The following is a 23,475-nucleotide window of genomic DNA, read 5'->3' on the forward strand; positions in this document are numbered from 1 at the left end:
GATTCTTCAAAGTTTATTCTTAATTTAATACATAGAAAATTATTAGATTGTCTATATCTCTATTTGGATGTTGTGTATATACTATAAAAATTGACTAATAAATGTTTATTATTTTAAAAAATATTTTATAATAATTATTTTATAACTTTAATTTAAAAATATTTAGATGAATTGGTTTTTTTAAATTTTAAAAATTAAATTTTATAGATTTTTCCAAGTTCATTTTGAATTTCTTTCGTTGAAATGCAAGAGTTGGAATATTTCAGTTGTGATTTATTGTGGTTTTCCGTGTCAAATTTAAAATTTATATCATTATAATTTTTCAAGTTTTACGTATTCACTTTAATTTAAAGAGTTTTATTATTTAATTAGTTTTTTGTTGTTGTTTACAATTTATATGTTACATTTTATTGATTTTTCAAAGCTTATTTTGATTTCCTTTTACTGAAATTTAATAGTTGGAATATTTCACCAGTGTTTGCTTATGGTTTACCTTGTCACAGTTACATTTTTTTGATTTTTCAAAGTTAATTTTAAATTATTTAGTTTTAAAGCAATATGTTGTCAAATTAATATTTTTTTTTGTTTTTTTTAACATGTCACAGTTAAATTTTATTTATTTTTCAACTTTCATTTTGAATTTTTTTCTTTGAAATGCAAGAGTTGGAATATTTCAGTAGTGTTTGGTTGTGGTTTACCTTGTCACAGTTACATTTTCTTGATTTTTCAAAGTTCATTTTGAATTTCTTACGTTGAAATGCAAGAGTTAGAATATTTCAGTAGTGTATGGTTGTGGTTTACCTTTTAAAAGTTACATTTTCTTGATTTTTCAAAGTTCATTTTGAATTTCTTTCATTGAAATGCAAGAGTTGGAATTTTTCAGTGTCACAGTTACATTTTATTGATTTTTCAAAGTTCATTTTGAATTTCTTTCGTTGAAATGCAAGAGTTGGAATATTTCAGTAGTGTTTGGTTGTGGTTTACCTTGTCACAGTTACATTTTCTTGATTTTTCAAAGTTCATTTTGAATTTATTTCATTGAAATGCAAGAGTTGGAATATTTCAGTGGTGTTTGGTTATGTTTTACCTTGTCACATTTACATTTTCTTTATTTTTAAAAGTTCATTTTGAATTTCTTTCTTTTGATTTCTCTTTTTGTTCAATTTAATTAGGGGTGTGTTGTGGTATACATTTTCAGAGTTTCATTTTCCTTATTTTTCAAAGTTCATTTTGAATTTCTTTCGTTGAAATGCATGAGTTGGAATATTTCAGTAGTGTTTGGTCGTGGTTTAACTTGTCTCAGTTACATTTTCTTTATTTTTAAAAGATCATTTTGAATTTCTTTAGTTGAAATGAACGAGTTGGAATATTTAATTAGAGTTTGGTTGTGTTTTAAATTGTCGAAGTTACACTTTCTTGATTTTTCAAAGTTCATTTTGAATTTCTGTCGTTGAAATGCAAGAGTTGGAATATTTCAGTAGTGTTTGGTTGTGGTTTACCTTGTCACAGTTACATTTTCTTGATTTTTCAAAGTTCATTTTGAATCATTCAAGAAACGTGATTAAACACGTTTTTAAACTACATGCTATTTGCATGCCTTTCCTTGGCACCTTTCCAAACGAGCGGGGATTCCCCACTGGTTCCTACACATTGCAAAAAAGTGAGCAGTACGAAAACTCCAAAATTTGGGTTAATCTAGGTTCACTTAGAGTGGTGCGCCACTCTAAGTGAACCTAGATTAACCCAACTTTTGGAGTTTTCGTACTTTTGGAACTTTTGGAACTTACAACCCTTGCCCTGAAGGCTGTTGGGGGAGTCTCCTCCTCGAAGACATAATTTTCAGATCTTTAAACTACGTTGAACAAAATGACTATCTCAAAATTTTGATTGGATGCGTGTGGGGAAACGGTGGGCGTAAAAGGGGTGTTAGTTGCCTAGCAATCACTTTCGGCTATCAAAAGCGCACAAGCCCTTCTAATTTCCTATCGAATGAGCCATTTCCGAAGTTTCTACGACAACTCCTTCGATACGAAGTGCCCTGGTCTAGAACAAAACAAAAATAAAAATAATAATAATAATAATACACTGTGCCAACATCGTTTTTTTGTTAGGCAGCGCAAGTGTGCTGCCTATGATAGTCTTTTTCACTGAAAAAAATACTTTATATTTTTTCGGTTTTTTTCTGTAAGAATCCATAGTTTGGCTTGCTATTTGTAAGTTAGAGAAACTTTTTCAACAGTTTTTAATCCTGAAAAAACGGTATTTTTTATTTAATTTTATAACTCCTGAAGTTGACCTGAAAAATAAAACTTAATATCATTCTCAAAAGATTCTATCCATGCTCTTTGAAAACCTGGGTACACTTACATTCTTTTTATTTATTTAAATTATAAGAGTAGAAGTAGTAATAGCAGTAGCCTCAAAAGTTTCCACTTAATATCTCCAGTCGTTCTCGATATATTGCGGAGTTGTCTTATTGGCAGGCATAAACACAATGCCTTTTAATTTATAGCTACAGTTTTAAAGTATACTGGGCCAATTGCATGACGAATATCCCTTAAGACATAGTTGCTGAACCGTTCTTCTATGGTGAACAAAGTCGTTGTCTCATAATTTTGCCTGGATGTGTTTGGAAAATGAATGAGCTTGAGAAATGGGCTACTTGCCCTGCAATCTCTTTTTACTCTTAAAAAGAGCACCAGAACTTTTAATTTTTGAATTGAATTAACTCCTTTAAAAGTTTCAATGATATTTCTAGCTATTATAGAGTGATGCTGCATATGATATTACTTATATGCCCTTTTGAAAACCTGCATGCATATAGTTTTTTCGTTTAATCTAAACTCTTCCTAAACATTCCCTAAAAGTTTCCCCTTAATATCCTTAGCGTAATTAGTTACAGTGACTGTAGTGGTAGCATTACAAATATACACATACTGCCTTCTGGCTAGTTCAAAATCCCCCATAACTTACCCTTAAAGGTCTAACTTAATAATATAAGTTGTTCTTCAGATATTGCTTTGTCACTTTTTGAAAGTCCACATGCTCAGAGTTTATTTTGATTTAGTTTAACATCCACCTAAATATTTCTTAAAAGCTACATCTTTTTGTCATTAATTTGAGCAGTCGCAATAATTGCAACAGCAGTAGTTGCAGTATGCGGATAACACCCTCGGCTTCTTCAACATCCCCTTCTAAGCAGGGTGACAGTTTTAGCCTAATGCCATCAACCGTTCCTGAAGCATTTCTGATGCGTCCGCTTGACAATCTGTGTGGGCATAGTGTGTTTCCAATTATTTCTATACAGTTTCTATATATCTCAAATTTTTCGCCTTAATACCTGTAGTTTTAATAGCAGTATTAGTAGTAGTAGCAGTAGAATCAATATTAGTAGCCTAAGCTTTAGTTGCACTAGTAGTAATAGAAGTAGTAATAATAGTAACAGCATTAGCATGCAAACATTTTGTTTTTGTTAGTTTAACATGCCTCATTACAAGCTGTGTTAGTTTCGACTTCACACACCAAACTATTCCTAAGTTACTGCTGTTACACCCTTTTGACAACCTGCTTACAGACGGCGTTGGTGATTCAGTTCACCTTTCCCCCTCAAAATTCCTTGAAAATTTCACCTTCATACCCTTAGGTTTACTTTTAATAGAAGTCAGAGTAGTAATATTGATATTACTAGTAATAGTATTGAATAGCGGTAGTACTACTAGCAGCAGTAGTATTAGCCTATTGCCTTTTGGTCAGTAGAACATCCCTCTCATCGAGTTCTGGAAGTTTAAACTTAATACAAATAACCATTGCTATGACATTGCTGATATGTCCTTTTGATAACCTCCATATTCATCTACTTCTTGAACTTTTCATCGCAAAGGTCTTAGCCTTACAAGTAGTTGCAAAAGAAGTAGTAGTAGTAGTAGTACCAGTAGTAGTAGTAGTAGTAGTAAGAGTAGTAGTAGTAGTAGTAAATGTAGCAGTGACAGTAGTATTAGCAGTATTGTGCACGTATTGCCTTTTGGTGAGATGATCTTCTCCTTTGAGCATTCTCTGAAAGTTCCAACATAATTTATTTATTTATTTATTTCCCTCAAAAACGAGGAGTATAAAAGATAATTAAATAAATCTTCAAAAATCCAAATAACACACCATCAAACATAGCAACAATTTACAAGTTGCCCAAAAGAAAACTTAATCAAATGCAACAAATAGTAATAATGAAATCATGCACTTTTTAAACTATAGAAAAAAAAGGAAAAAGATTATGAACATAAAGTATATTTTCAGCTTTACGGTAAAAATTATTTATTTTTACCTTGGCTATTTCCAACGGCTCTTTAATTTTAAATTTTGAAACTAATTCAGTATTACTAAAGGAAATTGGAAAACCAAGTAAAAACTTACAATATTTAAAATAACAAACGCGAATTGCTGAAAAATCACAAATTTTAAAATCTCGAAGAAGAAGGGAAGGATAAAGAACATGCGGGAGGGCTACTGCATTAAAAAGAGAACCTAGAATTTCACGACGATAAACACCACGTAGCCGTATTATGGAACCAAACACCTTTCTAATTTTTTCTTGAATATGTAAAATTAGCATCGACTTAGATTCACGAGCTGAAGCAGAATAAGGTAACCCAAGATAAACAACAGCATCAGAAACCGGAAATGATATATTTCTATCGCAAATTAATTCAGCTCGGTCATTAACATTAACGGGAAAATATTGACATTTTTTAATACTAATAGAAAGGCCACGAACATTAAGCAGACTAGAAAGGGAATTAAAATTCTTAATTAGACTAGCTTTAGAACGGCTCAATAGTATAATATCATCAGCATATGCAATAAAATACACATCCCGTCCCCAAAAAATAAGGGTTGTAGATAAAGAACGAAGACACTCCGCCAGACATGCGTTAAAAATATAAGGAGATAAAACCCCACCCTGTCTCACGCCCCGACCCACGGAAATTGGATTAGAAAGAGAATCAGAAGTATGTGCAAAAATTTTTATCCTAAGCCCCGAATACCAAGATCTAAGAACTCTAACCACAGAAAGGGGAATCCCACCAGAAATAAGAGCTGAAAGAGCGGAAGCATGCGAAATATTGTCAAAAGCTCCTTTTATATCAATTAATAGTGTACAAAGTGGGGAGCCAGTAGATCTTGACTCCTTAATTATAGTATCAAACGTTGCATGCGCATGGTCGCAACCCATTCCTTTTTTGAACCCTACTTGATTAAGACCAACATCCAAATAATCAAAAAGATCCTTTATACATAATTCAAAAAGTTTACCAATCATAGAACCCTTCGTTATCGGCCTATACGAATCACAAGAACGGAGATCTCTTTTACCAGATTTTGGAATAGGAGTTACCACCCCAATCCTAAAAGACGGAGGAACATTACCAAACTTGAGAATAAGATTAAAAAAAGTCAAAAGAAGAAGAAGAAAAGAAGTTGGAGCAAATTTCACATGAATTGAAAAAATCCCATCATGGTCTGTAGAGGATTGTGGCTTTAATTTACGGCATGCACCCAACAAAGAATCAAACGAAATAGAAAAATCATGCGAATTAAAAGAACTGTTTAAAATTATATCAACATGCGAAAGTTGTTCAGGATCATCACAAGATTTCGAAAGGTTTGCAAAATGAGTTTCCCACTCAACAAGAGAAGGGCCATTCTTTTTAGAAGGTTCATTAACTCTCTTTGTTGAACGTAGAGCTTTCCAAAGTTTCTTTTTATTCATATCAACTTCAGACGAAGCATACATAAGCAAAATATTATTATGACGACGGAGCTCCGACTGGAAAATTGCCTTCTTTTTTTTCATGCATAGAAAAGCCGGATGAAGATCACGCGGTTTTCCACTATTTTTCCAATGTCTAAAAGCTAATTTAGATTCATGATTAGCATGTACAAGAAACGGATTTGACGACCAAAAAGGTTTTTCAACATTGGGTTTACACTTTTTAACACCAAAAGTTTCTTTAGCACCATATTTTAAGCAATGTAATAACTGAAGATATATGCAATTAAGCTCAAGCTCTATGTTATCATTATGACACTTCAGAATAATGAGATACACTCAGAAATCAATTCTTGAGATACGCTATTTTGACATTGTGCATGCACATAGCGTCTTATGATTTTGTTCAAATTTCCCTTCATTACTGTAAATGGAGTAGTGTGGTAGTAATAGTGGTGTTAGTTGTAATAGTATTGGTAGCATGCAAATATTGCCATTTTGATCATCCTCCCTTATCATTTTCTGGATTTTCTAAATTAATATACTCAGTTATTCCTGTGTTATACCCTTTTGACATTCTGTAAGCCCATAACGTGTTTTGATATAGCTCAACACTCCCCTCAACATTCTCAGAAAGGCTCACCTGTATTCCCTTCAGCCCCTTTCATATACGGAATAATTTCTGTTCATTTTAGTTTTAATGTCACTGCTTACTTTCAGTTAAAAAAAAACTTGTTTTTATGTAATAATAAAAAAGGATTGGAATAGATGATGTAAGAACACAGCGTTGATAACGGAAATTAAATAATTCCTGATTTGTGGCCTTTATCTGATTACTCTGGTGCGGGATATTTTCCCGTTCTGGTAATATTTAAGTTGATTTTTCCAATAATCAATTTTAAAAAAAACTTTTTCCACAAAACAAGTTTTACAAAGAAATGTAAAGAGCTCTATTAAGCCAAAAATTAGCAGAAATAAAGTCAAATAATCTTCCAAGTGCAAACTACTAAGAATCACTATCAATAAATAAATAAAACTCAAAGCGAGTAGAAATTGCAATAAATAGCCGAGTCAAACTCAAAACGAGCAAAAATTAACATGAGTAGGGTTTACAATCCTCATGCCTTCTCAAGATCAGAACATAATTTGCGCATTACTGAAAAAAAAAAACACAAACGAATAACCGTGGATTTTTAGTTTAATTGACATATACTGTTATTTATTCCTTAAAGTTTTGATAATTTTTTGTTTATTAAAGTAAACAAGTGAAAACTCTTAAAAAGTATTTTGTTTTCGGTAAAGCGTAAAGTATGTTCTTTTCTTGAGAAGGCATGGGGGTTATCAGTCCTACTCATGCTAATTTTTGCTCGTTTTGAGTTTGACTTTGGATATTTACTGTAATTTCTGTGCGTTTTGAGTTTCATCTATTTATTGATAGTGATTAGTGGTAGTTTTACGCTTAAAGATTATTTGACCTAATTCCTGCTCATTTTTGGCTTAATGGAGTTCTTTCCTTTTTTTGAAAAACTTGATTTTGGAGGGCAACCAACCCCCCTCCCCCGCCAACCATTTCCTCAAACACATCCAATCAAAATTTTGAGCCTGGGGGCATATAAGGTTATAAGTATGCCTGGGGGCATATAAGGTTATAAGTATGCCTGGGGGCATATAAGGTTTCTATAGAAAGGGTTGTATAAACCCTTTTTTTAAAAATCTTTTCGGTTTTTTTCCATAAGAATTCAGAGTTTGGCTTGCTATTTGTAAGTTGGAGAAACTTTTTTAACAATTTTTAATCCTGACACAAACAGTATGTTTTAATTTAATTTTGTAACCTCTGAAGTCGACTGAATCACTGTCGTTGCGCTGCCTAAGTAAAAAGCTATGTGGGCACGATGTTTTTTTTTTTTACACCAGAGTATTTCTTATCGAAGGAGTTGTCGTAAAAACTTTAGAAAGGACTCTTCCAATTGGAAATTGAAAGGGCTAGTACCCTTTTTAATAGTCCAAAGTGATTGAAGGGCACCTAACCCCCCTCCCATTTCCACAAACACATCCAATCAAAATTTTGAGATAACAATTTTGTTCAGCATAGTCAAAAGGTCTGGAAAGTCTTTCCTTAAGGATGGCAACCCTCCCCATACACTCCTCTGAGAAAAGCTTTTAAGTTACGCCCTGGGGGCATATAAGGTTTTTATACAAAGGATGATCGTATAAATTTTGGAGGGGGCTCATTGGATTGGTAATCAGAAGTTCTATTGCCCTTTTTAAGATTCAAAGTAATTGAAGGGTTGATACCCCCCCCACATCTCATACTTTCCCGAAATGCATCTGATAGAAATTTTGAGATGACCATTTGTAGTCGTAGAAACTTCTAAAAAGGCTCATTCGATTGGTAACTAAAAGGGCTAGTGCGCTTTTTAATAGTCAAAAGTGACTGGAGGGCAGCAAGCCCCCTCACGCCCATCAATTCCCAAAACACATCTAACCCAAATTTTTATATAGCCATTTGTTCAGCGTAATTGAAAGATCTGGGAGGGTCCTAAAGTAAACATTTTAGGTTAATAACCCTCCCCACACCCCTCAGCACAAGGGTTGTAAGTTATGCCCCGAGGGCGTATAAGGTTTTTATGGAAAGAATAGTCGTATAAACTCTGGAGGGGGCCCCTTTGATTGGAAATCGTGTATTCTAGTGCCCTTTTTAAGAGTCTAAGTGATCGGGAGGCAGCCACCCCCTCCTCGACGCATTGCTCTTTACGCTAAAGTTTTTTATTGTTTTAAAAAGTAGCGTTGTGACAAAGAGTTGAACTTTAGCGTAAAGAGTGAGGCGTTGAGGAGGAGACAGCCCATTTCATATAGTCTATGGAATAATTTCTGTTTATTCCAAATTGTAATGTCCCTTCTTACTTTCAGTTAAAAAATAACTTATTTCTTATGTAAGTTCTGAACGTTTTTCATTTAATGCAGGTTCGAATTTGGTTCACCGAGCATGAAAATTTAAAACGAAATTTGCATATTAATTTTGGCAGGTTTATTCCGTATATGAAGGGTTGCCATAGCTGTTAGCGCTGTTAAAAAAGCTTCTTATTCTAAATAAACGGCCCCCGTGTTTAAGTAGCCGTTCTTAAAAAGTTGGGACAAACAGTCAAACTTTAGCGTAAAGAGCAAGGTAATGAGAAGGGGCCAACCCTTCATATATGGAATAATTTCTTGTCGTTTTGAGTTTTAATGTTGCTCCTTACTTCCAGTTAAAAAAACTTACTTTTTTTTTATTTAATTTCTGTTCGTTTTCCAAATAATGCCGGTAAATCTGGTCCATCCTTTATGAAATATACCCCCCTCATGGAACACCCCATCGTGGAAATTTCATCCAGCGTAAAGTGCACCCCCCGTCAAATTCCCTTCAGACAGTTCTACCCTCGCTGAAGATCCCCACTCCCCGTAAAATTGCTCGCGGATGATTCAGCATTGAAAATTCTCCTTGCCGTTCTTTCATTTGAATGAGACTTTAATCTCTTATCGGTTTCTCGGTAACTCCAGAAATACCCCTCCCGTGGAAATTATTTCCTGGAAATCAAAGCGCGCGGAAACTAGCCCCCGAATAATTTCCCCGGAACATCTCCACATATAAAATTTGTCAAAGAAAATGTAACACAATTAATAAGAATTTCGTATAGTAATTCTGTCAAATCCCCCCCCCCCAGTATAACATTTTCCCACGGACTGTGGGGGCCATTTTATACCTAAAGAGATAGTTATTCGACTTTTCAATTATACTGAACAAAATGTATATCTCAAAATTTTGATCAGATAACTTTGGGGTAAAATGGGCATGAGAGGGGTCCAGTTGTCCTCCAATCTTTTTGGTTACTTAAAAAGGGCACTACAACTTTTAATTTCCGTCCGAATGCACCCTCTACCGATCTTCTAGGACCATTATTTCAATACGATCACCACAGGGAAAAAAAAAAAAAAAAAAAAAACACGCATCGCTGATCTGTCTTCTGGCAAAAATACGGTAGCAAAATTTAAGCTACTACAGTAGGGTTCTCTGATGCGCTGACTCTGATGGAGTGATTTTTATTAAGAATCCTTGAATTTTAGGGGGTATTTTCTCCCTTTAGGAGGGTGGAATAATTTTTATCTTTTTAATTTGGGCCCGGATGCGAACTCCTGAATTCGTGCCCAATGTATTTTGGCTCATTTGATTCGAGATGTAGAGTTATAGTGCTCTTTTTAGGAGTCAATAGCGATTGGAAGGCAACCAGCCCTCCGGTAAACGTGCTAATCTGTCATTGTGGGATTTTTTCTTTTGAAACAGTTTATTAAGTAACCAAAGCAAAATAGCGACCGGAACTCTAAAAACCAAATTTTGAAAATAATAGTACATACGGGAGTAAAATGATAAAGCTAGTCACTTGATTGACTGCCTAGGTCTTTTATCTAATCCCAGTGGGTGACAAAGGGAGTAAAGGAGAGCAGCCGCGCACCCAGAGATTTTTTCGGAGCGAGGAGGGTAATAATAAATAAAAAGTTTTTGGAGAGTCAATAATATAAAAAAATAGGTACTGTTCTATTAAGCAGGCTCTTTTGAATACGGCAAAGCATACCAGTCACGAAATAGATCGAGATTTTTTCAGGGGGGGGGGGTCCAAAAACTTAAAAACAAATTAAAAATCTTTTTTATATTTATTTTCGTACCGTTTTTTACGAGGCCAACAAACATTTTGGGGTTTCGTTAAACCCCCGAACCCTCTCCTGGATACGGCCTGGATATATCCGATTATGGGTTAATGAAAATCATAAACATTATTTTACTATAGTTTTGTATGATCTCATACGGCAGTCTTAATATAACCTTATTACAGTTAATTGATTTGGTGTTTTTTTGGTACAATTTTCACCTACTGATCTCAGCCAATTACTTTTCACTTTTGACTTAACCTTGGATACATTAATTAAAACTGCCCCACCTTTTTAAGAATTAGGCTTAAAAAATTCGAACGAATATCCAAGTTATTCATCACTCTATGACATTGAAAATTAGATCAGCATCTGTTAATGGGCCTGGAGATAGACAATAAAAGCTGTCTTGTCGATGATCAGCGTATATTTAACCACATCGTTAACGCTAAGTTAATATATGATTAGAGTCCAAATGAATTGCACTTAAGGCTGTACGATACTTTAAAAATGATTTTGCTAGCCTCAGCTTCAACTGCCCCTCCAAAAAAAATGGTTCATTGGCGAATTCTCTAAGGGGACGTCGAAATGGTTGAGAATTTATGATTCGACTGGCAAATTTGACTTAAAATCGGGAAAATTGACTTCACTTTTGTCGGTGATTGTGTCAATGAAAATCGGGCGGCAGCACGCGGAACTAGGAGAGTGGCGAAGTTACTCAAATGCCAATCCCTTTGAACTGAGTGTTTTCCGCGTTGATCTGCTTGAACATTTTTGGGTCTTCCCCTCCTGGACTTTAACTCTGCTGGGTTTAATTTAGTTCCATTTTGTTGCTGCTATGTTGGCTTTTCCATAACGTAACATAAACGTAAATAAAATAAAATTTTAAGTAGAACTTAAGTCCACATGACACTTCCTACATTAGGGACTAGACTCTGCATAAAAGATTTAAAGCCGAACTGGTCAGCCATGACAAAAAACAAAAAATACGAATACGACAAACGGGTATATGGCCAGTAAATGAAAACGAATAAAAAACAAAAACGAATATTTCGCCCGTATCTAACAAGGCGTCTTCAGCGTAGGAGAAAAAAATTGACTAAAACTAAAAATATACATAAAACTAAAATAGACTCACCTAATAATATAATATACAATTGTTAATGTTAAGCAATTGTATATCATATTTTTAGGTGAGTCTATTTTAGTTTTTTTTTTATTTTTAGTTTTGGTCAATTTTTTTCTCTACGCTGAAGACGCCTTGTTAGATACGGGCGAAATATTCCTTTTTCTTATTTCTTCGTTTTCATTTACTGGCCATAGACCCGTTTGTCGTATTTGTATTTTTGTTTTTCGTCATGGCTGGCCATTTTGTGTTTTTTGTCATATTCATTTTTGTTTTTTCTTCGTTTTGATTTACTGGCCATAGACCCGTTTGTCGTATTCATATTTTTTTTGTGTTTTCTATTATATTCTGTATTTTTTTTTATTATGTTTTACTAATATATTCATTGGATGCTGAACCGTAATATAAAATCAGTTTTTCTTTATCAGCTGTGTGTTTTGAAATACAGCAGTTTCATACATAGGTTATAGTTTAATAATGGTTTATATAGTCGGCACAAAGACACCGCGGCCGCAAACCACATTTAAGTGGCACTGAGTCATGGATAATTTTGATTTTATCAGCAGGTGTTTTTATGATTTGGCTCAACCAATACAATTCTCAAAAACTTTAATTGGGTCAAGGGTGGATCCAAGATTTTTTTTTCGGGGGGGGGGGGGGGTTCGACTAATTTTACTGATTTTTACCTAGGTTTTATTAATTTTCGACTTATTTTGATCTCGGTAAAAAATTACGGGGGGGGGGGGGGTTCAAACTGGGTAGTCCACCCCCCTGGATACGGCCTTGAATTGGGTGGTAAATTCAGCAAAATACAAGCTTGAAAAAAAATACATCCTACAAGGCCAGCTTTTTTTTCGGATATTGGTATGAAACATACAAGGGCGTATCCAGGATTTTTGGTGGTAGGGCTTTTTTCGGGGGGGGGGGGGGGGGTGTACAAAAAAACTTTACAAAGCGCAACAAAACTTTGTTTATATAAATTTTTTTACTTTCTTAGAAACTTACTTTCTTTTTTTTTTACTTTCTTTTTTTACTTTTTTTACTTTCTTTTTTTAATTTTTTTTACTTTCTTTTTTACTTTCTTGAAAAAAAAAATTTCAAGAGGAGGGATTAAGCCGTTCACCCCCCCCCCCCCTGGAGACGGCCCTGGAAACCAACAAAAAAATTGCTAATTGACTAATATTACCAGTCAGATTTTCATCCTGCTTTATTGCATTATCAGTTTTTGAATATTACGCCTCAATATTTTAAGCAACAATTTAATTTGCTAGCGAAATTCTCTAAAAAAAAAAAAATCTTGGTTCAGAGGAACAAGTTTGTTGATGAAATTTTTAGCTGACAGTTTTTATTAGAATAACAGGATTGAGCCTTCAGTAAAATGATTTCAATGTCGTTTACAAGTCAAATATTTTAGGCTGAAATATTCCCTAATCCTTGGAATGTTGATTTTTCTGTTTTCTTAATTCGAGTAAAAACATTAATTCTGACATTTCGTTTTTGTTATACAGTCCTTTTAAGAGCCTCTTAACCATTGTTTGAAAACTACAGGATAGTGTCAGTCCAGACATGCACGTATGTAGATTATGATTCTTAGAGCCCTCTACCCCTGAATTTCATTTTGCTTGTTTGATTAAAAAATGAACATTCAGTCACCAAGATCGTATTCGGGATTTTTTCGGGGGAGGTGGGTACAAAAAAATTAAAAAAACACATGAAAAATTTCTTTATATTTATTTATGTTACATTTTTAAGAGTCGGACCAACGTTTCATTAGGGAGGGGGTTCCATTCCCCTAAACCCCCATCCGTGGATGCGGCCTTGTCAGTCATACTTCCTATTATCCCTATAAACCTTAGAATTATGGATTTTCCAGTAATTAAAAAAAAACAAAAAAACATACCCTGTGTTTACTTATCCTGGCCCTCAATATACTGCCCCTTATAAAAAAAGAAAAAAAGAGAAAAGCTTTCTTTGACTTATTTAACCTTCAGTGTAAGGCATGTTATGGAGTGTTTGATTGACTTGTTAATTTAGACGCCGCAGAAACTGTTAAATTGCATGTTTAAACGCCAAATTTCTTTTAGCCGCTGGGAAAGCGACAGTGCAAAATTAAGATAGCTATCTATTTGATATCTAATTTAAATCCAGCCACATTATTTAGCCCCAAATGCTTGATCTATCTTATCACATTGTCTAATGCGAAGGCTAATTTAATATTTTATTGATAGCCTGAAGTTTGATGAAATACTTTCGCTTTTTGAAAACGCTGTTTTCGGTAGTAAATGACCTCGTCTTAGGCAAAATCGTTTAAAGCAAATTTGAAGTTTCTAACCCCCCATTAAGCTACACGAGTGAATATTTAACACTAACCTTTCTCAAATGGTCTTAAAATGAAGAGACATTTTGTCTTAGGCAAATCTGATAACGAGTTTGATGATTTAAGACCAAACAGCTTACAGGAGAAAGCTTTGGGCCCATACCCACCCAATAACTTCTTGAGGTTTTACAATTGATGACATATTTTTTTTGCTATTTTCTGTATGACTTGCCAATTTTTCACAGTTTTTGTTAACTTAACAAAATTTATATATCTATATATATATATATATATATATATATATATATATATATATATATGGTTGATAACAATACATGACATGATAACAATCCATGGTTGATAACAATAAATGACAATAATACCGAAAAATTATAAGAACTTTAAACACATCTAAGAATCTCCTTTGTACGTGATTCCAAATATTAAAAATTTGTTAATTCAAGATTGCCAATGAAAAGTTACGAGCCTGAGGAAAAAGTATATGAAAAACAAATAGCGAAAACACACCCTAAGAGACACGTGATCCTATTGAAAATTACTCCATCACATTCATATATTCAATATGTTCAAGAACCTTAATGTGAAGGTACCTAGTTCCTACATACAAAACACACAATATTGAATTTCTTGAGAAATTTTCATCGGATACGTGAACGTTTCTTTTTTGTTTATATATATATATATATATATATATATATATATATATATATATATATATATATATATATATATATATATATATATATATATATATATATATATATATATATATATATATATATACATATATATATCAAGGCCGTATCCAGGGGGGGGGGGGTATCTGGTTTGACCCCCCCCCCCCCGAAATTTTTGACCGACTCGAAAATAAGTCGAAAATTAGTAAAACCTAGGTAAAAATCAGTAAAATTAGTCGAAAACTGAGTCAAAATTAGTAAACCCCCCCCCAAAAAAAAGTCAAAATTAGTAACCCCCCCCCCCCCGAAAAAAAAAATCCTGGATCCGATGTATATATATATATATATATATATATATATATATATATATATATATATATATATATATAATATATATATATATATGCCATCTATAGTATTTCAATGCTATTATGGATGAGTTTGCTTCCTTGTTGTTATCTGAAAAAAGTGTCTAAATTATTTTGAAGTTTACTTCCTATTGTTGTTTACCCTCTAATGATAGATTATCTGCTAAGTAGTGTTTGTAAAAACTTGAACAATTGGAATAGGGTTTTTTCTTTAGGCCTTTTTACCAGCGCCATCTTTTTCTTGAGTAAATTGGCGCGCCATCTATAGTATCATTTATAATTAAATTTTACCAATAAGCGAGCAGAAGAGGGGAGTTTCTTGTCGCAAGGGCCGTTGTACCTGCCGGGAGTGTTACTCCCTTAAACTGTGGGAATCAGGTAGCAAGAAACTACGCTTCCCTCGCTTATTAGCACGCCCACGGACTGATTTTTGGACTATTCTTTGGCATCCGATTGCAATGTCGGAGAAAAGAGATAAAGGTGAAAAGCTTATTATCAATCCGTTACTGAACTTTTTAACACGTGTCATGAATGATGGACTGAAAATAGAGGTGATCACGGCAACTGCCCTGAGTTTTTTCACTCTTGAGTAAATTATTGAAGCTAAAGCTGTACTGCATAAGGAGCTAAAAATCGAGACCCGGCTGATTAAGCATAGTAAGAAGGAGGATGAGAACGTAATAGATATGTGCAGATGGTTTAACCATGCTGCAACTCGCGATAAAAAGCTGATTCCTACCTTTGTGATCCTAACGCCATGCTCTGTTCCTACTGTCGGGGAATCCACCTCAGCGACAGCTATCTGTCGGCTCAACGAAATCAAGCGTAAGGTCGATGGACTATACGAAATGGCACAAAATCGGCCACTGACTTGGAAACCGAGCGAACCCGCGGAGGAGCCCCCCCTCCGGCCCAGTTACGCTGTTATCCTCAAAAACTTACCTGACAGCTTAAATACACCTAGTGCGCGAAAGGAATTTATTGACAAGGTCTGTCCGAACAGCGAGGAAATAAGTGAGCTTCGTAAACTGAAGGGTGACTGGAAACTAGTGGTGAAATCTAAGAAAACTGCTGATACAATTGCCTCAACACTGAAAAGTGATAAATGTGGTGTTACTGCGTCCGTACGCTCACCGAGCTATATTGGTGTATTCAAGCGCGTCCCTGAAGACCTGAATGAGCAGTCATTGCACGAACTTATCCCCCGTGCTACAAAAGTTATGCAATGTGGATCCTCTCGTGTGTTCAAAGTTTATTTTGAGTCGCGACACGAGCTCGAAATCTTCGTCCGCACCTCCATTAAAGTGCACTACGAAAAACTACCCGCCGAAGTATTCGTGTTCACTCCAAGACGATGCTACTCGTGTCATACAGTCGGTCATTTAGCATCCGAGTGCACCAATCAGCCCAAATGTTCCAGATGTGGATCCGTAGAACATAAATCTGATCGTCTCAATCCCTGTAAACAACTGCTTTTTTGCATAAGCTGCAACACTAGTGGACATTCTTGCTACAGCGTCCGTTGCTCGGCAAATAAACCTGCAAACGCAGACTCAAAAGCTAATAGGCTTGCCCGTGCTACTCAATGAACATTTTATCTTGGAATATGAATGGGAATTTCGCAAAAAGGCACCCAATAGTTTGTGAAATGCTAAAAAGCAATCAAATTGTGTGTATCCAAGAGCACTTTGCTCTTCCTATTTCTGTAGGTCAACTGGACATTTTCCGTGCTAATAACATGTATGTTGTTCCTGCTGTCAGAAAAAAGGACCAGGGAAGGCCCTCCGGGGGTCTCGTGACGTATATTAGTAACGATGTTGAATCAAAGTTGTTTTTTTCAACGCAAAACATTCTAGCGGTTCAAGTGTGTAATTTTGTTGTTGTGAACGTATACATGCCAACCGACTATCGTGATGACGCATCTCACTCCGAATTTGCGCAAAGTTTACGTAAATTAGCTGAATGTCTTAGCAAAATCCGATTAGAAAGATTGCCTTGTGTAATATTAGGTGATTTTAACTGTCCTATGAGTGCTGAATTTACTGATACTAACGCACTTTTTACTGGTGATCGTGAAAGTATGGTACATGGTCTCCTAGATGATACATTTACCATTTTAGAAAAAAAACAAAATTTTACATACATACACAACACAGGAAGTACTTCTAATTTAGACCATGTTATTTGCTCTAATGACCTAGTCCCTACTTCAGTACGGGTGTCTGACACTACTTTTACTGCTGACCATTTTTCAATAGAACTGCAAATCACACCTCCCGCTACACAATCTGAGCATCCACACCAAAATAACGCAGCAAAAACTACAAAAAATGGACACAAATACGGGATTGGAATCATGTTAATACGTCGGTTTACACGCAAGTTTCAGATGAAATTTTAGCTAAAATTAAAACCCCATTTAACCTTCTGATCCAGTCACGACAAATTGAACCGAACGAGGCCCGACTTGAACTTGATATATATGCCGCCCAAATTACACACGCTCTTCGCTCAGCTGAGGAAGCTGCTGTTCCCATAAAGAAAATTAAGACCGGTACGCAAGTTTCAGGTTGGTCGCAAAATGCTGGCCTAGTTAATGCATGCAACCAGGCAAAATTTTGGCTTTCTGTTTGGAAGGAGTGTGGACGGCCGAGAATTGGGGTTGTAAATGCCGTTAGACTCCTTACAAAAAGAAAGTTTGGAAAAGAATTGGCTCTCCACCGGTCTAATGTAATTGCTAAGTCTTCTGAAGATGCTCTACGAAATCCTGACCTTATATGGAAGACTCTTTCCGAAAGAAAGCCGAATTTTGCTGCATCTTCAATTTCCCTTGAATCTTGGAGAACTTATTACGAACAAGAATTTAAATCCCCTTGTCCGACTCTTAGTGCAAAATACAAGGCAAATATTATGCAGCCAAGTGCTGCATAATTTCCTATCAAGCACCGACCGTTCTGACGTTACTGTGTCGGTATCCGAGGTTCAGAACGTGCTCCGTCGCATTAAAAAGAAAAAGTCACGTGGTGCTGATGGAATTTCTGCTCTTCATTTAAAAAGCCCATCTTCAATACTCATTCAGCACCTTGCCCTGCTTTTTCAGATGATTTTTGTGCAAGGTGTGGTTCCCAGTAATTTTTGCATAGGGTCCCTTACCCCTGTGCCAAAAAAGGGGAAACCCCTGGAAGAATGTACGTCTTTTCGACCCATTACTATATCAACAACTTTTTGAAAAATTTTTGAGCTACTTATAACTAAAGAAATAAATGAGAAATGTTATGCACCACCCTCCCAATTTGGCTTTCAACCTGGTCTTGGCTGTGGCCATGCGCTAAGCGTCGTGGCTTCTGTCCTTATTGATGCTGAAAGCTCAGGCGAGTCGGTCGCGATTGGCATTCATGATGTCAAGCGTGCGTTTGATTCCCTTATCCAAGACCAAATTATTCTAGAAATGGGAAAGAGAGGCGTTCAACGAGATGTCATAATGCCATTAAAGGACATGTATGAAAACCTCCAGGCACAAATAAAAGTTGTTTCGCCCGAGAAGAATATAAGGGAAATTTACCCAACCGTCCCAGTTCGAAAAGGCGCCCGGCAAGGTGCTCCTACTTCTGCCCCGGCTTTTAATAACAGTGTTCTTCCAGCACAGGAAAATTACCAAATAACGTGTGTTCTGGATGGTATTGAACTTTCTCTTCTTTGTTATGCTGACGATATTTTAAATATGAGCCGGAATATTGGTGGCATCGAATGCAATTTTGCTATTTTTCAAAAGCAATATGCTACGATAGGCCTAGAATTTAACGCTGCAAAATCAGAGGTATTACTGTTTAATTGGCCCGAAAACCAAGTCCTGCCTACCATAGACCTTGGACAGACAAGTATTAAGCCAGCAGATCACATCATTTATCTTGGACTACCGATTGGTAAAACGCTGAGACACACACGACAGCTATTAATTCAACATCTCGAAAAGCGTACCGGTTTTGCATACAGCAGATTGGTTGCAACGAAGTTCAGCTTCAACCGGTTTATCCTTGCTCGGCTGTATACTGCACTAGCATTGCCCCATTTTTTATACCTGAGCCCTTTTTGGCGAACATTTCCATGCACCGCTAAACAGAAACTTCGAGCAATATTTTTTAAATATGCTAAGTACCTTTTAAGACTCCCCCCTGGACACGTAACACATACCTCATTAATAGGTATAAACTGGCAGATCCCACTCTCATAATTGAAAATCAGATCTCCCGTTTTAACAGTAAATTGGTAACCACCCCTGGCATAGTTTACTCAAGCAGTAGTCAAGTGTAGAATTGTTTCTTATTTCTTGTCAGTTTAGTGTTTTTATCGTTTGTATCCGTTGATGTATTATTTGTCCCTTTTTTTTTCTTTTTTATTTTTCTTTATCTTTATTGTACTCTGTCTTGTGTTTTTGTAACGACGGGTTATAAATAAATAATAATAATAATAATATATATATATATATATATATATATATATATATATATATATATATATATATATATATATATATATATATATATATATATATATATATATATATATATATATATATATATATATATATATATATATATATATATATATATATATATATATATATATATGTCAAGGGTGGATCCAGGATTTTTTTTCGGGGGGGGGGGGTTTACTAATTTTTGACTTTTTTTTTGGGGGGGGTTACTAATTTTTAACTCGGTTTTCGACTAAATTTACTGATTTTTACCTAGGTTTTACTAATTTTCGACTTATTTTCGAGTCGGTCAAAAGTTTGGGGGGGGGGGGTTCAAACCGGGTAACCCCCCTGGATACGGCCTTGATATATATATACATATATATATATATATATATATATATATATATATATATATATATATATATATATATATATATATATATATATATATATATATATATATATATATATATATATATATATATATATATATATATATATATATATATATATATATATATATTTATATATATATATATATATATATATATATATATATATATATATAAACAAAAAAGAAACATTCACGTATCCGAGGAAAATTTCTCAGGAAATTCAATATTGTGTGTTTTGTATGTATTAACTAGGTACCTTCACATAAAGGTTCTTGAACATATTGAATATATGAATATGATGGAGTAATTTTCAATAGGATCACGTGTCTCTTAGGGTGTGTTTTCGCTATTTGTTTTTCATATACTTTTTCCTCAGGCTCGTAACTTTTCATTGGCAATCTTGAATTAACAAATTTTTAATATTTGGAATCACGTACAAAGGAGATTCTTAGATGTGTTTAAAGTTCTTATAATTTTTCGGTATTATTGTCATTTATTGTTATCAACCATGGACTAATTAGTGTCGAATTATAACAAAGAAAAACGACTATTAATAAAGAAATAAACCTAAAACCAACCAAAACTAAACCAATTTTCTACAATTGTATTGTAAGATAATTACAATTTTCTGTCAGGAAACTGACGGGGTTTGAACCTTGACCTTCATTAAATTCAATGTCTAACCAGGAAGCAACTATTCACTCCAATTTTTTTGAATCCATCTATTTTTAAAATTTGCACACAAACCTAATTTCGTTTTATTTATTCTTACCTTTTTGGGAAAATGAATGTGAGGCTATGTTTGTAATATACAACCAGAGATTTGTATAATCCTTACTACATTTTTTTGTGGATTTATTGGTAAATCAGCCAGGTATTTCTGAAAAGTTGTAGCAATAAATCGATCGAAGATATCGTTGGAAGAGACCAGAACGAGAAAGAGGCTATTCAGCCCAACTCGGCATGAAGAAGCTGCTGGACCAAATGCTTCCATTGGGTTCTGTCTTCTGTGAGTGGTTGAAGAAACTCCAGCTACGCCTTGTCCCACTTGTGACCATGCTTTCAAAATCACCCAAGCAGTTCGACATCCTTTCTGATGACGTTATTCCAAGATTTCATCTGGCCACCTGGTTTCTTCTTCCATGAGGGAGCGGAGGCTGCTAGTCGTACCTGGCGTGTCAGGGTGGCGTCTTGGTGCCTCATTACGTGACCTAGCCACTCGAGACGTCTTTTCTTGATCATGGTGGAAATGTCATGCTTTTGTCCGCATAATTCCATCAGATCTTGGTTGCTGATTCCAAAGAATAAGCTTCAGAACAGTTGTTGAACAAGGTGAAGGTGTGCCAAGCGTGGGGTAAACTGTGCCAAGCGTGGTGGAAACTGTGCGACACACCTGATGCTCTGAAATGTACACCAGGTGATGGAAAGTGGGTACCCCTTCGAGCAGGTCAAACTGAGAGGAAATATTCTCAAAGCCATTGATTTAAAATGGATTAGTAAGTTTAGTAAGTTTTTAATAAGTTTAAAATGTGTTTTTAACTTACTTTAAGTTAAGTACTTTAAGTTAAGTTAAGTACTTAATTTAAGTTAGTAAGTTTTTTAACTTACTTTAAGCCCTTTAGTAAGTTTGTAGTGGTAGTAGTTTTTTTTTAAAATTCATTCTAACTTATTTTTTGGGGGGGGGTTACTAATTTTTAACTCGGTTTTCGACTAAATTTACTGATTTTTACCTAGGTTTTACTAATTTTCGACTTATTTTCGAGTCGGTCAAAAGTTTGGGGGGGGGGGGGTTCAAACCGGGTAACCCCCCTGGATACGGCCTTGATATATATATACATATATATATATATATATAATTTATCAGACGTTTTCACTTTTACTGGTAAATTTACTGGTTTGAAAAGTATATATGCTTTGGCCGGCGTTCTGATATACTGAATACTGTTACGACTGCTGATAACCTATCGCAGTACTAAGCCACCAAAGTCCAAGGTATGTTAACTTCCCTGCTCCTCAACCTGTTTTGAGTTTTACTCCTTACTCTGTCCTATGGGGTTACGAAATTGCTGAAGTAATTTCTTATAACCTCTAGCCACCCAATTCAAGCTCTGCTTCTCATCTGGCCTGTCCAGAGACGCCAATGGAGGGATAGGTGTTTAATTACCCTTAGATATTTTGTAACCCTCCTCCTATATTTTGAAAATACTTTCTCGTGGTATTTTCTTTCAAGATATCGGAGAAAATATAAACTCCCCTCCTACATCATTGTAAATTGGTGCCCCTAGCGCCGGCAGGATAGTCGTTAGCATCCTGTTATCCATATAACTGGACCTAACCACCTTAACTTTTTTTCATTAAAAGTGGAGGGCCATTAAACGTGGGGTCAAATCAAAAGCTTATTGTGTGGTATAGCTTATAGCTTACGGTCACTCAAACGAGCAGCTAACCCTAATTTTAGGCGATATCTCTGGAAAGCATATAGCATACCTTCCTTAACCTATCGAATAGTCCACGTTTCAGAAAAAATCTTGGCCAATATCATTACCCTGATTTTGATATCCTAATTCAAGTTCTAATGATTTAAAATCCTAATTTAACCTATCTTCATATCGTCTCAAACTTTTTTACCCTCGAAAAATACACCTGTAATTATGCCACATTTTACATCTTCAGTGAATCAACCCTATTTGCTAATAATACCGCTTACATAAGTGAAGCTATCAACTTAGTCAATTGACTCATAATCTAACATTACCTCTCCAGTATCTTACTATTGGTAACTCGACAGTCCAGAGACATCCTAGGACATCCTTTCACTGTAATCACACTTTAAGACTTCCAAAGTCCTTATCTTACTACCCAAGTCGACTGAGGGTAGGGGTAGGGGGCATGTGCACCCACCCAAAATCTTTGGTCCCTCCCCCAGATTTTGGAACAATACCTTTTCTTGGGATATTATCATTGAAAAACCCATTATTTTTTGTGTTTTCATTGAAAAAAAAACAAACAAATTTGCCCGCTTCAAGATATTTAAAAATACATTTTGCCCGCCCCCTTAAATTTTGTGAATTGACGCCACTGCTAATCTTCCTGTCCTTCAAAACCTTTTTTATCTGTGAAGAAAACCTTTTTTGCCTTGTTAATAGTACACTTTTCATCTTCACTGAATTTAACCCCCCTCTAACTAATCATGCCACATACGTAACTGAAGCTATCTTACCTAATTTCCTCATTACCTAAGATTCTTTCTTCCCTATTTAATCATTTTAGTACAATCCGACATGTCCAGTGACTTCCTAAGACATGAAACTTCCACTTTTGTCATTCTTAAAGACTTCCAACGTCCTAGTATTAGTTTGAACACTTATCTTCCTGTTCTTCCTCCAAAAAATCTCCCTCAGTCTCATTTAAAACCTTCACTAACTCAATTTCCTCACTACCTAACATCACCTCTTTGCTATCAGCTTATCACCCAAGTTCAGATTAAATCGCTATACTAAACACATGGTTAAAAACGCGAAAGTCGCCAACTTGCGAAAGTCTGGAAAACCACGCTGCTGTTACACTAATCCGTGATTTTGCTTTATGTTTTATTTATTTTTATTTTTATTTATTTATTTTTCTTTTATAATCTTAAAATGCACTTTGTT

At 35.0% G+C, this 23,475-nt stretch overlaps 1 protein-coding gene across 2 annotated transcripts in view; it reads left to right on the top strand.

Annotated features, from left to right (window-relative positions):
- The window catches only part of LOC148939181 (terminal nucleotidyltransferase 4B-like), a 585,918-nt gene that overhangs the window by 497,341 nt on the left and 65,102 nt on the right, over positions 1–23,475 (top strand). The gene's annotated exons all lie outside the window — the stretch shown is intronic.

The sequence above is a fragment of the Artemia sp. Qi Xiang Cuo genome, chromosome 21 (assembly GCF_049724085.1).
Source record: "Artemia sp. Qi Xiang Cuo chromosome 21, ASM4972408v1, whole genome shotgun sequence".
In the NCBI taxonomy this organism is placed as follows: domain Eukaryota; kingdom Metazoa; phylum Arthropoda; class Branchiopoda; order Anostraca; family Artemiidae; genus Artemia; species Artemia sp. Qi Xiang Cuo.